We start from the raw sequence: 16,292 nt of genomic DNA, 5'->3' as shown, positions 1-16,292 counted from the left end.
ATCTTTTAAAGTCTTGTGTGGTTGAAAAGTGTTGATAATACTGAATGGATTTGCACAACTTGTGACTTAAATCTAAACAAAGGGAAGTTACCTAGCTGCTCTTAAGCCAATAAAATGAGTTTTCCTATGAAGCTTGAATTGTTAAATTTGACACCATTAGAAGAACGACTAGTATCACCTCACATCCCTTTTATGCACATCCATAAACTACCAAGAGGGGGCCAGTTGACTATTGATGGCAACATTGTTAATATACCAAGTGATGTAAATTCAACTGTGCACTGCCTGCCAAGGCTCATGAATGAATCACAGACAATTCCAATTAAACTTGAAAGACATCTTAGCTATAAGCATCATTATCAGTTTCAGAATGTAAGACCAAAGAAAGTGTTAGATGCAGTTAAATACCTTGTAGGCACAAGTGATTTATTAAAAAACATCAAGGCATAGAGGTGCAAAATTCATGGCTAGATGACATAAGTTTACAATGAAGTGGCCATGAAGATTGGACTGAGTTTGTTCAAAACCATGTCACATCATTAAGCGCTAATTTACATGCTGAAACTGTTACAAAAGACAAAACACAGGATTTGCAAGACAGTATTTCGACTGCTGATGTTGATAATGAAGGGAGTATAGAAGATGATAGTGGTGGCTGGTGTGAAGTTGATGAACGCCCTTCAGGCTCTACAGATACTCTGTTGTACGAGCCAGATGTAGGAGAAAATGCAAACAGAGTTTAGGTATATTTCTGGATAAATAAAGAGAAATTATCGAATCAATGATGGGCCATCCATTACGCCATCATGCAGGAGTTCAAACTACTTCTGGTAGCCCCTGTGGCGCTCCTGGCACAGGGCTACAGAGCCATCTTTGGCCCGGATTAACATGCCGAGATGATCCACACAGCTTTCCTCATCCTGGTGGACCCAGAGCAGGCAGCAGACGTCAACTTTGCCTTGAAGGGGTACGACCTGGTCGTCCTGGATGACCTCCTCATCTCCCCTCGTACCTTCTCCTTGGTGGCCAGCACTCTGAAGCGCCTCAACAACTGTCCCATGGTTCTAGTGGCCGGAGACAATTGCCAACAGCACCCCCTTCAGACTGTAGGTGGCAAAGTGCACAACACCATCTCTATCCTGAGCGATGGCGCGTTCAATGCAACAACTCGATCAAGCACGCACTGTATCAGCACTTCAGAGTGCTGGACCCAGACTATGGCCACTTCCTGGATCTCGTGCGCTACATGCAGCCCACTCAGGCTCAACTGAGCAAGTTCCAGGAGGTGGTCGTCCTTTGCACAGCTTGTCCCCTGGAAGACAAGGAGATATTCACAGCCTTCAGGCACAAACATCCATCATGACGGCATCTCATGCCACAGCCCAGCGCATCAACAACGTAGTGGTGAGCAAGCTCTTCCACAGCCAACAACCTCTGAGCACCGTCCCCTGTGCCACTGTGGCCAATGGTCAACCCATCCTGCCATACAGAGGAATGAGCATCATCATCACGGAAAACCACAACAAGGGCTGCAGGATTGTCAAAGGAAAGGATGCGAGCCTCGTCCATGGCCATGGAACAATGCTGGTCGTAGAGTTCCCAGACAATGAACGCACCTTCATTCCTCCTGTGACCCATGCCGTGGATGGAGAGGGCGACATGACAACCTACCCCTTCATGCTGGCCTATGCCAGAACGATCTGCAAATCACAGGGGCAGAACCTGAAACACCTGTTGCTCTGGCTCGACTAACCCACTGTGCCCGCCAGCCTGGCTTACATCGCCCTCTCCCGGGTCAGCAAGAAGGCAGACCTGTAAGTCCTGCAGCCCATGGACACCACTCAGATAATGCCTTGCTCCCTATTGGTTCTCAAGACCCAGTAATCTGCAGCCGTAGGGATTATTTGATTCACCTTTGGAAATTTTGTTAACTTCTTTCTTTGGTTTTGCCTTCTACTGGTCAAGATTATTTTGGTTATTATTCAAGGTGTGACTTTACCGCTACAAATGGATTTATTGTTGGCCTCTTACTCCTCTGTGGGGATATTGAAACACATCCAGGTCCAGTGGCTATTTATAGCGGCATATCTGAACTGCAGGAGTCTATCAAACTACGGGGCCTAAAAATGGCTCATCAGAACATCCAAAGCCTTTCTTGTAAAGTGGATCAGCTATGCATTTGATTGGGCAATGATTTGAAGAATGGATTACAGACTTGAACTCTATCGGAAACCTGAGCAAAGCGGGATTTGAGCGATGGTGAGCTTGGCATTCCCGGCTACAAGCTATTTAGGAAGGACAGGGATGGTAGAAATGGCAGCATAGTGGCTTATGTTCGCGATGATATTTTGGTCACCAGAAGGGATGATCTAGAAATTGACTCAGTTGAAAGCCTTTGGCTTAAAATTGTTGTCACAAAGTCGAGAAATTTTCTTCTTGAAACTTTCTGTGGACCTGATAGTTCTTCACAATATTATGACAACCAATTTATGACTAAACTGGACATTATTTTGGCTTGTGCTGTGGTCCAAGGAAAAGAAACAATTCTTACCGGCGACTTTAATTGCTGCTTTATGTCATCCAAGTGTAACAGTCCTGACAGTAAACAACTCAAATCTTTGTTCAAAAGTATGAGTTTTAAACAACTAATCGCTAGTCCTGCAAGGATGGTTAGACTTTGCTTCTTTGATAGACCTTATTGCGACCAACTGTCCACAAAATATAAGCAATTTCAGAGTTGTCTCTTTGCATTTGAGTGACCATGAGTTAGTCTCTTGTATTCAAAAATTATATTGGCAAAAAGCTCCAGCTCAAATGAAAACATTTAAGAACTATGCAAATTACAAGTGAATTCCGTAGGGAACTTGGCTGGTATTGATTGGAATTTCAACTCTATTGATGGACAAACTGCAAGTGTGGATGAGCCTTGGGACCATTTTAAAACATCTTTTGTCTCTGCAGCCAACAAGCATGCTCCAGTCCTTCATAAGCATGTGCAAGGTGTAGACATGTGTCCGTGGCTAAGTAAAAACATTAAAATCAATATGCGCAGATGTAATTTTCTTCTAAAGAGACCAAGGAAGATGAATAACTCTAAGGACTGGGCTAATTACCGGTGCTGCAGAAATAAAGTTTCTAACAGTATAAGGAAAGCCAACGCTTTGTATCATTATCGTCTTGTTAAAGACAGTGGCAAAGATCATAAAGCTTTCTGGAAAATAATAAAGAAAATTTTACCTGGCGAGAAAACAGCTGTTTTGCCAAAAATAAACAGTGGGCAGTCAATAACCTCCGATAAAAAGGCTATTGCAAGTGCATTTAATAAGTTTTTCGTCAGTGCAACTACTCGGCTCTTGGAATGCTTACCATCTGCATCCTCGTCTTCAACTGGGTCCCAGAACATCCATCATAAAATTGTACAGCATCCAGCTTTTAAATTTGAGGTTGTCTTGGAGGATTTTGTCAAAGCTCAATTATGTGCTTTGAAAACCGGAAAAGCAATTGGACTGGACAATATTCTTGTTTGTCTCTTGATTGATATTGTGGCTAAACCCTTGGCAGAGATAATTAATTGTTCTTTAAAATCTGGACGTGTTCCATTGGATTTCAAGTCTGCAAGAGTTTCTCCTCTCTTTAAGTTAGGCAAAGTAGTGGAAATGGATAACTATCGTCCCATCTCAATTCTACCCACTGTCTCAAAATTACTGGAGCGGGCTGTTCATCATCAGCTTTATCAGTATCTGCGTGAACATAATATTTTGAGTCCATTTCAATGTGGTTTTCGAAAATGTCATTCCACCGAATTTGCTGTTCTTTCACTTGCAGACACTATTAGAAGGAACATGGATCAAGGGATGCTAGCAGGTGCAGTTTTCATTGAGTTTCAAAAAGTCTTTGATACGGTTAATCATAACTTATTACTACAAAAGCTATCTTATATGGGTGTATTAGATAAAGAGCTTGCATGGTTTAAAGATCCACGATCGAACTCAGGTTTTGGACTTCCAGGGTGTATCATCTGATTCAGAGCCCATTTCCATTGGAGTCCTGCAAGGATCCATTTTGGGACCTTTACTATTTATACTTCATGTAAATGATCTTCCCAATGTTGTGAATCGCTGCAGTATGCTTATGTAAGCGGATGAGTGTAGGCATGAGTAGTCCAGTGGTCAGTGTGCTGGACTCTGGGTCCGACAGCCCGGATTCAAGTCCTGGCTGGGCATGACGTTGTGTCCTTAAGAAAGATGCTTCACTCACATTGCTTCGTCTTCTCGGATAGGACGTAAAACCATAGGCCCCGTCTCCTGCAGGGTTGGGGTAGGAGACGTTAATTTCCCACGCACAAGATCACTGTGCAGTGGATGTCCTCCCCTGGGGTGGGATGGGTGGAAGAGACACATGGCACATTTGCATTTAAACGAGCTATTCGCTCATATGCGATATGTGGTTAAATAAAGTTACTTACTTACTTATGACACCATTTTGTTTTATGCCGCCTCCAAAGTCAATGCATTACAAGAAAGATTGAAGGAAGAACTTAAAGCAATCAAGTGTTGGCTTTGTCAGAACAGTTTGTTTTTGAATGTTTACAAAACTGAAGCTATGGTATTTGGCACTTCACCGCCTGTCTAATATAGATTCTTTTACAGTTAGTGTAAATGGCACTTCTATCAAGCATGTGTCTCGTTTCAAGTATCTTAGTGTGGTGTTTGATGAATGTCTCAGTTGGAACGATCACGTTAAATTCATCCTAGCTAAAGCTGGTAAAAGGGTTGGAATGCTTGCCCAAATTCGCTACTGCATTACTTGGCATAGAGTGAAGATTATTTATACTTCCATGATAAGACCAATTATTGAATATTGTGACAATGTGGGAATGCTGTGGACAAGTAAATAAGAATGCTTTAGAGCCCTTACAGAGATGAGCACGAAGGATGTATGCAGAGCTTCAAGTAGCGAGGATGCGATCGCAAAACTGAATTTGACAACTTCAGCCTCTAAGCAATCCAAGCACACTTTGAGTTTAGTGAACAAATGTATAAATGGGCAATGTCCTCAGTTTTTTAAGAACTATTTTACTTTCAATAAGCATTTAGATAGCTGTGATACTTGCCAAAAAAATTTAATCCATCTACCTTCAGTACGGACAGAAATTGCAAAATGATTGTTTTATTACTATGGATCCATAGTTTATAATTCATCAAAGTAGAGTAATTTTTATATACATAATTTTAAATTTAGAAATCTAAAGCCTTATAAATGTGTTTTATATCTTCGTGTTTCTATTTCACATGAAATTGTAATGTATTTTATTCAGTTTATACTCAAGGCTCCCATTGATAGCAGATGGCTCTTTAGGGCGTCTGACGGGGCTACCCTGAGGTTTATTTTTATTTTTAAATAAAGGCAGCCATCCATTGATGCCTGTGGGCTGTGCAAGTTAAACTCACTGCCGCTCACTGTATTCTCTCTCTCTCTCTCTCTCTCTCTCAGGTTGGTGTCCTCTCCTTCTTCCCTCACATGCAAGCCACAGGATGCTCCACAAATGCTAAGGGAACTGTACATGTTCTAAGCTCAAGTTTCAAGTCTGGAGTTTCAGCAATGAAGATTCGTTTTGTCTTGTCCCATCGCATGTCTTCAATGATGCCCTCTTCTCCTTACCTCGCATGCAAGCCTCAGGATGCTGCACAAATGCTAAGGGAAATGTACATGTGCTAGGCTCAAGTTTCAAGTCTCAAGTTTCAGCAACAAACATTCGTTTTGTCTCTTTGCGTGGCATGTCTTCAATGGTGCCCTCTTTGCTTTCTCTTGCATGCAAGCCACAGGATGCCGCACAAACACAAAGAGAACTGTACATGTGCTAAGCTTGAGTCACAAGTCTCGAGTTTTAGCGATGAATATTCCTTCTTTCTTTGAAGTCCTCTACATTTGGTCTCTAGATCCTTTGTAGAGAAGAGACTGAAATAATGTTTTTTTCTGCAGATGCATCCTCCTTGTCAGGGAACTCATCAATCAGTAGAAAAACCGGCTACAACTGACATTTCCCAAGGAGATTTCTCCTAAACTATGGCCCAGCATTTCAGGACCCAATGGATGATGCCGTCCTTAACAGGCTCCATAGTTGGAACTGCAAGTGGTTGTCATGGCCCAACATCGCAATTTCAGAACTCACCATGACAATAAAGGACAATATGCCTTTAATAAGGCAGTTCCATGGCACAATCTTCCGTGAGCAATTTGTGGATGATCTGTTGTCCTCATTTGACCACCTCCTTCCTGCCATGGCTAGGTTGGACAATAAGGACAAGGGTGACCAGACACCCCACAGCAGGGAGGATGTAGTCAGTCTATTGAGGAACCTCAATGAAAATACAGAATTACAACAAAGCATAATTGACAGGTTCAACGCTGCTGGCCCACTTATGATGGTAAGCACCCAGGTCCTAGCCATCCAAACCCTGATGAGAAATGTGGTGAACTTTGCTGACAAAGTCAGCAGAGAACCCCCAACATCAGGTGTTCAAGGAAGACCCTAGTCCAAGAGCCATGAGGAATTACATCCTTGATTCCATAACAAAGAGAAGGAGAAACAACCCCAGACGGACATCAGTCCGGGATGTAGATAACAATGAGGAGTTCACAAGTTCAGGGCCTGGGAGGCAGTGACAGCAATGAAACACTTGGGATGAGAATTGCACTCAGGACATGCCCAGTGCTAGGCCCCGTGCCAATGGACAGCGCCAACGCCAAAATGGTGGCTCTTGCCCCCGCAAGAAAGCTGTCAGTCTGCCGAGCTTTGAGGATGACGATGAGGGTGACAGCGATCATCAAGTCTTTGCACAAAGAGACCCAAAGAGCCAAAGCAGCTGCCTCCACACCAATATCCAGCTCTTCTGACAGCACAAGTGAAGAGGACGAGCAACAGTGCAAGAACACCACCAAGAAGAAAGCAAGAGCAAAGAAGCTCCAGTGCCAGTGCCCACTGCAGCCACTGGCACCTCCAAAGTATCAGCCAAAAAACAAGGCTGGCACTAGGGCAACCACTGCCAAAGCCATCAGTTCCAAAAAGAACAAAGAAAAGGTGTCCAAAAAGGACAAAGGCAAAGAGAAGGAAAAAAAAGAGGAGGCTGCCAAGAAGAAGTAAGTGTGTTCTCCTTGCTTGTCTTTGAAAGGTCATTTTTGAAAGTTATGGATTTTAAATCATCTCTGAAAGTTACAGATTTGAACTCATCTCTGAAAGTTACAGATTTGAACTTGTCTCTGAAAGTTACGGATTTCAAATTGTCTTTGAAAGTTACAGATGCGTGTTGAACCTTCACATCGTCTTGATCTTGTGTTGTGACAGTGACTGCCTACAGGGCAAATTGAACACTGACTTTGCGAAAACTTTTCAGCAAAAAACATTAAGGAAGATGCAAGGCTTTTTTTCGTTTTTTGAAGGCAACCTTTCTCTTTTTAGTTCTGATTTTTTTCAGTCTTGGCTGCATGACTCCTTACGTTGAGAACAGTTGGCTTAACAATGAGTGTAACACTTAGTTTGCATGTAATATCAAGAAACAAGTCTAGGGTTTTTGGTTTTGAAATCGTGACCATTTGGACATTTGCACCTCGCTTTTCAAGTCAAGGTGATCTACAGCAGTTGTTTAAAACAGAGCCTTAACTCCAGAAAGTGAGCCTTAACTCCAGAAAGTGAGCCTTAACTCCAGAAAGTGAGCCTTAACTCCAGAAAGTGAGCCTTAACTCCAGAAAGTGAGCCTTAACTCCAGAAAGTGAGCCTTAACTCCAGAAAGTGAACCTTGCAGTTTGCCTCCACTCCCTCCAATAAGTAAAAAAACTATCAGAGTAGTGGTATTTCACCAGCACAGCGAGCTGCTCCCACTTATTCTACACCTCTCATGTCTTTTTGCAAGGTCCGACTAGAGTCAAGCTCAACAGTGTCTTCTTTCCCCACTGATTTGGCAAAGTCCGTTCCCTTTACTGCAGTTTTGCTTGATAGTAGATAGAGACAGTGGGAATCTCTTTCATCCATTCATGCACATCACTAATTAGATGACGAGGCATTTGGCTACCTTAAGAGAGTAATAGTTACTCCTGCCATTTACCCTTGCTTGGTTGAATTTCTTCACTTTGACATTCATAGCACTGGGCAGAAATCACATTGCGTCTACACCATTTCTAGCCGTTGCAATGCTTTGTTTTAATTAAACAGCTGGATTCCCCTAGTCAATGCCAGTTCCAAGTTCGCCATTTGTTGCCTCCCGATTTGACCCGAGAGTCACAGCTGGGCCTGATTCCTTCTCTGTCCCACCGCAACCTCGGAGAGAGAGAGAGAAAACCCCCTGCTCTCCTTGACCACAGCCAGTCCAGGCTGGATCCAACCACTTCAAGTCTCAGCCCAAGAGACCCAGCACTTAGAGCCAATCCTTTCCCAAAGTTACCGATCCATTTTGCCGACTTCCCTTACCTGCATTGTTCTATCAAATCAGTGGCTGCTCATCTTGGAGACCTGCTGTGGTTATGAGTACAACGGGACTTAAAAATCGTCTCCCCTGGATTTTCAAGGGCCTTGAGAGCACACAAGACACAACAAGAGGTGTGGTGCTTTACCTGACATTGAACCCTACCTCCAGACAATCCAATTTCAGGGTGAAAGTCCGTTAAAAACAAAAAAGAACTCTTTCTGGGGCCCCCACCAGCGTCTCCAGATTCAGTTGCGTTCCTGCACCTGCCAACAAGTGGCAATATTCGCGTTCTGGTTTGCGAATATTAACCCAATTCCCTTTTGATAGGCAGCCCAAGTATTGGGCGCTTTGACATGGAATTACCCTATATCTTAGGATCGACTACCCCATGTCCAACTGCTGTTCACATGGAACCTTTCTCCACTTCCGTCTTTAAAGTTCCCATTAGAATATTTCATACTACCACCAAGATCTGCACCAGGGGCCATTTGACCTGGGCTCGCACTGGAGGCTGCGTCACGACCCCCGCACCCTCCTACTCATTGAGGCAGGCTGCTCACCCTGATGGCAGAGTAAAGGTGCAACACTTAAGTGCCATCTATTTTCAGGGCTAGTTGCTACAGCAGGCGAGTTGCTACACACTCCTTAGCGGGTTCCAACCTCCATGGCCACCGTCCTGCTGTCTATAGCAACCAACACCTTCTGTTGGGTCTGATGAGCGTTGTCTTGAGCACCTTAACTTCGCGTTTGCTTCATCCCACATTGTCAGTTCCACTTGTCAAAAATGGCCCACTAGGCACTTGCATTCCAAGTCTGGCTTCATTCAGACAAGTTGGACATCTTACCAATTTAAAGTTTGAGAAAAGGTTAAGGTCCTTTTGACCCTTAGGCTTCTAACAATTCGCTTTACCTGATAAAACTGAAATTTTTGAGTGCCAGCTATCCTGAGGGAAACTTTGGTGGGAACCAGCTACTAGACAGCTGAATTAGTCTCTTGCCCCTATACCCAAATTCAATGATCGATTTGCAAGTTAGAATTCCTACGAGCCTCCACCAAAGTTTCCTCTGGCTTCACCCTATTCAGGCATAGTTCACCATCTTTCGGGTCCCAACAGACATGCTCTCACTCAAACCTTCCTAAGGGTAGGATAGGATAGGTCAGTCAATGATGCGCTAGCCCCACCTAAAGGGGGACCAGATCTCACCTTGGCGGCATGAGGCTGCCTTCATTGCACCTCGGGGTTTCCCTTACCCAAAGACTCGCGCACATGTTAGACTCCTTGGCCCGTGTTTCAAGATGGGTGGGATGGACCCATATGACCACCAGCGTCCTAAGCGTGTTGTATAAGAACACCACCCTTATGACCTTACAGCAGCAGTCACAGAGCACTGCAAGTAGTCCACCATGGTTGACGACCAGTTGGAAAGACGGGACCCTAGCCACAAGAGGCACAAGCTGCAACTTCCTTGGTTGGACCCAAGCCGTGGGAGCTGGGCTCTAACAGTCTAACAGGAATGACTTCAATCAATCTTAAAAAATAACTTGCTATGGAACTGCTGTTTACATTAAGAATGATTTGAAATGTGCAGAAGTTCCACAAAGGTTTAACTTCTATAATGTGGAAATTAACATTATGGTTCTTAGTGATCCAATTCCAAATGTTCATGTGATCAGTATCTACCGTTCTAAAACGTATGTAAAATTGTCAAGCTTCATTGATGCCCTAAATAATCACCTTCATAGCTCAAAATTAACAGACTGCAGCATTCCTGTTGTGCTCCTAGGCGATTTCAATGTGAATCTAATGGAACAGACTACAGAAAAAAGGGCTCTTAACAAATGTTTAATCAAAGAAAGAGGATATACACAGTTGATTAACCAGTATACTACAGACTACCATACTCTGATAGATCACATTTACACAAATATACATCTTGTAAAATCTGCAGGTACACTTGAGTCATACTATAGTGATCATAAGCCAATTTATGTGTCCTTCACAGCTTTGTGAAGAATGTTACTATTGGTAACCTTGATAAAGTACTTGGTCTAATAAAAATTTCAAGTCCATACATAGACTTTTATTGCCAGCAACATTCTAAAATTTTTACAATTTCTGGAAGCACACTGAAGACCATAATTTTTATTTTGTGGTATCTCTCTATTGGGCTAATTGCTACACTAGCTGTCCAACCAGCAGTTTAATAAAAAAATATTTAAACTTACTAATACTTGCTAATTGCTACATTAGCCCTGACCAGCAGTTTAATGAAAAATTATTTAAACTTACCAATACTTAGATTTTTTGACTGTGTTAATGATGTCAACAGAGAAAAAATAGCCTTCAGACATTCATTTTGACAATCATAGTTATGAGTCAGTACAAATTAATGCCTTCAAAATTCCTTTAAGGACTGTTATTTTCTGCATGATGAGCACATTTCTTCCCAAGAATTTCAACATCCCCCTTCTATTTGAGGAGGTCCCCTTGAAGTACTTTTTTTTTTCATTATGCCCCTTCATGGCAGACAGCCTTCTCAATGCAATGCTAAGGTAAATTTTTAAATATTATTCAGCCATTGGAAAGTAGATACCTTTCTTCTATAATTTTCAGGGTTTTTTTTGTATCTACACGATATACCTACAGCACATGTACTTCTCTTGGTGGCATTGATTAATTCTGGTATGTGGATTCATGCAAAACGGAACTGTACTCACTATGGCAGATGGATAACCAAGGGTATCAAACACCATGCACATCTGATAGACATTCCAGTCCACAAGACCAGCTGTTCTTTGCTACCTAATATGGTTACAAAGTCTACTTTGACAAGGCTATTTGATACAGTATGTATTTCACCAACCACCATAGCTGCCAATAATAACTGCATTGTCACAACTTCACAAGTTGATGTATCACACCTATAGCTGGTACAACTACATTGTAAACCAGGCATCTAATCTGTTATATTCCCAACAAGGAGTACATGTTGATGGCATACCTGTATACATGGGCATGTATTAAATACAGTGAGGTTTTGTTCAACACTGTAACACTGAAACCTGGACACATAAACAAGTTTGAATAACTGAAACACCAACATCCTACATGTATTTATAGACCACCACAAGACTCCTTATTTTTCAATCATTTCAGGAACGTGCTAGAAAACATCTGGCTTAGAAGGAAAAATATTATTCTTTTGGGTGACTTCAATTCCGACATATTAAAAGGATCAAGTAAGACTGAATCTCAATATGGAAAAAGGCTGAAAAGGATAATTTCCTCTTTTGGCCTTAAAAACATCATGTCCTGCCCGTCAAGAGTCACACTTACTTCAAAGTCTCTCATTGACCTCATCATCACCAACCAACCAGCTAAAGTGAAAAACTCTGGCGCAATTGACCTGGGTATTTCTGATCACAACTTAGTATTTGCTGTCTTTATGACTACTAGAGTTAATCCTAAACCCAAGTATATAACAACTATAGCTTAAAAATCACTTGACATCAAACAATTTAGGAATGATATGGAACATGCGCCATGGCAATTACTGGTATTTTTGACGTCGACGATAGCTTGTACCTGTGGGACTATTAATATAAGGATACAGTCAACCATCACCTCCCAACTAGGAAAGTTAAAATAAGATGCAAATCTTTACCCTGGATTTCTACTTACATAGGGAAGCAAATAAATCTTCACTATAAGTTACTTAAAGAAGCCAAGTCATCTCAAGATCAAGTCAAATGGGAATTGTATAAATGCAAGAGAAATGAAGTAAAAAAGTTGTTAAGACAATCGGAAGCTGCTTATTGGAAACAGGAATTTATGAATTCTAAAGATCCTAGGCAATTTTGGAAATTAACCAGCAAGGTTCTAAGGAAAAGTAAGGATAGTACTATTGGCCCCATAATAACTGACAGTAAAGATGTATTAACCAGTGATCTAGAGAAAGCTTCTTACTTTAATGAGTTCTTTATTAATATCAGTGAAGAACTTACAAAGAATTTAGAACCTCTTGATCCAAAGACCTTAACTTCTTATGTCACAAGAGTCACTCCTACAAGATGTGACATAGAGTTAAATTGGGAACTAGTGAAGAAAAAAATTGAAAAATCATCACAGCTGAATAAAGCTATTGGACTGGACTTAGTCTCACCCAAGGACCTCAAACCCCTTGGGGTATCTTCTATCCATAGGCTGCTGCCAGTTTTCAAGAAAAGTATAGATGATACAGTTTTTCCAACAAACTGGAAACTCTCACATGTTAAGCCAGTTTTAAAAAAGGGAGCACCCACTGATATCTCTTAAGTATTCCGGGAAAGATTCTTGAAGACATCATAAGTGACAGCATAGACAATCATATTGAAGCTCAGGACCTGCTTAGTGACAATCAATGGGGCTTTCGCAAGAATCATTCTACAGAAGGTCTCCTTCATCTTACTGACACTTAGAAGTGGGCCCTAGATGAAAACCTCAAAGTTGGTGTTCTGTTTATTGAATTCAGGAAGGCCTTTGACTCGGTGAACCACACCATCTTATTACAAAAGTTGAAAGCTGTTGGTATATCAGGAAATTTACTATCTTAGATGAAAAGCTATCTGTCAAATCGCAACCAATTTGTCCAAGTTAATGAAGTGAAATCAGACACTAGCTTTATCAAGTTTGGAGTACCACAAGGGTAAATTCTAGGACCTAAACTGTTCTCTCTTTATGTCAATGACTTTCCTGAATCTATAACCTCAGGAGAACTTTATATGTTTGCTGATGATACTACCATATTTACAGTAAGCGATAATATTGATATTATATTTAAGGCCATGCAAGATATACTGGATCAAGTTTTTAGTTGGTGTGGTGCTAACAGATTGATTGCCCATGAAACTAAGTCAGAAGCCTTCTTATTATCTAAACAAAGATTCATTGGTCCATTGCTGCCTTTTAAGTATGGGGAAAAATTTATTGGATTTAAATCATCATGTAAATGTCTCGGAGTAACTATAGACAGTAATCTTTCTTGGCAAGAACACACAAAAAGCCTGTTAAAATCTTTTAATAAGAAAATAGCAGTCCTCAGAAGAATTAAATTCTTGCCATCATCCATTCTACAGACCATTTATTTTAGGACAGTACTTCCTAGTGTCCTATACGGAATACTAGTATGGGGTTCCTGCCCACCTGCACTAATGGATGATCTTGAGCGTGCTCATATACGAGCTTCTAAACTTATTTTTAAACTTTCAAGGAATTCAAATGCTGATCAATTGAATAAATTGAAAGGCTGGAACAATTTATCATTTTTTTATAATAAGAGACTGTCAGTAGAAGCCTATAAATCTTACTATAGATGCAATACCAATGTTTTAAATGATCTAGTAATGTTAAAACAATCATCTCACTGCCTGAGGAAATCCATGAATATCAAATTTCCAAGTCCTAAATCAGAAATTGGCAGGCTGACTTTTAGACATAGGTCTGCCATTGCATGGAATTCACTTCCTGATTCCATCAAAAAGTCTTCTAGCTTAGAATGTTTTAAAAAAAGACTTAGATCTAGTAAGGACTTAATTAATTCTATAAGTTATAATAAGGAATTTTCCATAAGAAATAGGAATGAGGAATTTCTTTATAAATCTTATCTTAATCTAATCATATCTAAATTTTAAAATTTTAACAATTATTTCATCTAGTTCTTAACTATATTTTTAATTGTAGTCCATAGTCCTATATATTTATATTTGTATTATCATTATTATTTATTATTCAATTTCTGTTGATTTTCTATTTATTCACATGTATATACATTGGTTTTTAAACAGTAGATAAGCAGGTCCACATCAGGACTTCAGTCCTGCGTTATCAAATAAACTATGTATGTATGTACAATGACTAGACTTAACATGAGCCATATTGCACATATTTTTTACCTTAATTATAAGCTGTACAGATGGTGAACTAACATACTTCATTCTGCCACATAATTCTTTTTAAGGCCAACAAATCACTGAGGGTGTTGAAGAGTTTTATCAAATACAAAACAGTACACCTTGGCACAGTGTACAGTATCTGGTGGAAGATCACACAAAATCTTCACTCTTGTATGTCACAAGCCTACATTTTTTCATCAGTTAGTCATTTAGGAGAGATATACACATGTATAAACAAAGACAGAGCTCTGCAAATGAGCATCAAAGGTTTAGATACAAAATACTCTATAATTATGTATTTATACAACTTGCATAATCCTTTGAAAAATTATTACTGATACTCTGTTGTAACATTGACTTTACAAAGCCAAATATTTTGACATATATTTCTTCATTCATTGGTAAACTTCAGGGGTATAAAAAATTAAAAATTGAATGCTTTATTACATGTATAACAATAAATATTTATTGAACAATGAATGAAACATTCAAACATTGTGTTAACTCAGTATTTGAGCTGTACATCTATTTGCTTATTTCCAGAAGATACCCCTATCACACCCTTCCCCCCTCCTTACCCATGGAAGATCATTGTAAATTGTGATGAAGAGGGGGTTCTCAAAACCCAAATAGGAAAGTTTCAACCTAACCAAGGATTGGGGGGATGACGGGCTTTAACAAAAAAAAGCAAGGGGAGCAATTGAATTACAGTGTAGTGTGACAGGGAAGAACCTGGCTGGTTACAACAGATTTGACCATATCCACATTGAATGCAAACAAAAGTTACTTGTCGAAATATTTGGTACTTAATTTTTTTAAATTACATGTTTTTGCTGTCTTTTTCAATGAGGTCCCATGTTATAGATACAAAATGTTCATTTACTGTTAAAACACATCCACGCCATAATAATTAGCAACCAGTTTTCAGCAAAATTGAAAATTATAACCCCCTTAGATTCCTTCAACCGGGCAAAGAGCTTGATGTTTTGAGGTGTTGAAATTATCCATAAGGTGTGAGCGCCTTGCAGGCAGCACGCATGTTAATCAGCTCCCACAAATTTGTCCTTTTCTTAGTCATTTCTTGTCAAATGTGCCACCAACATTTATCACAAAATTATTTTAGGCCTGTTGTAGTCTAGTATTGCAAGAAGATGGTTATAATGTACACAAGAGCAGCGTTGAATGCCTTTTCCCAGTACATTGTGGCAAAACCACTCAGCCAAGAGCTATGGGGCAAGTTAACAAGGTTACACATGTCGAATATGCATGATCACTACTCCCCCCCCAAAACCTTTCACGCCACTTGGGTAGTCCAATCATAATGTCATGGTGGCGACTCCTCTGCACAGGAAACGCATCAACAACACCAAGAAAGCCATTACCAAGTGAGACCTACGGGCCAGCTCTAAAGTGTCAATGGGGAGATTTCTGAATGGCATTGATCGGTCCATATTGTTTTCTCCACTCGAGGGTGCAAGGAAATGTGGAAGGTTTTTTCCAAGGTAGTGCGCATCTGTGGTCTTGACATCTTAATGCCAAAGAAACAATTTCGTATTTGTACAGCTGACACCCCGTGGATGACTCAGAGAGTGAAAGCCCTTATCCTGAAGAGACAAAAGGCCTTTACTATGCATGGCCCCGAGTCCTCTCAATTCAAGTACCTTAGAAACCTCGTTAACCAGGAGAGGAAAGCGTGTCAAGCCTGCTATTACGAATCAAAGGTTCAACAGCTAAAGGGCAAAAATCCCCAGAAATGGTAGGATGAGGTTAAGCGGCTAAGTGGCACCAAGTCAAGAAACGGTGACCTATTGAATCTAATAAACATTGAGCAATTTTCAAGTCTCTCCGGACCAGACCAAGCAAATGCCATTAACTCTACATTTCTCGAGCCTCTTCAA

General features: G+C 40.7%; 2 pseudogenes across 1 annotated transcript; one reads left to right on the top strand and one right to left on the bottom strand.

The window, feature by feature from the left end:
• The first annotated feature begins 5,782 nt into the window (after positions 1-5,782).
• On the top strand, positions 5,783-8,924 carry LOC149035322 (uncharacterized; annotated as a pseudogene). Its single transcript, XR_016182676.1, has one exon. The product of XR_016182676.1 is annotated as an uncharacterized LOC149035322 (transcript).
• Positions 8,481-9,747, bottom strand: LOC149035321 (large subunit ribosomal RNA; annotated as a pseudogene).
• Positions 9,748-16,292: the final 6,545 nt, after the last annotated feature.

The sequence above is a fragment of the Pocillopora damicornis genome, chromosome 13 (assembly GCF_964200805.1).
Source record: "Pocillopora damicornis chromosome 13, jaPocDami1.2, whole genome shotgun sequence".
NCBI classification, from domain to species: domain Eukaryota; kingdom Metazoa; phylum Cnidaria; class Anthozoa; order Scleractinia; family Pocilloporidae; genus Pocillopora; species Pocillopora damicornis.
This window is presented reverse-complemented; position numbering and strand designations above follow the sequence as displayed.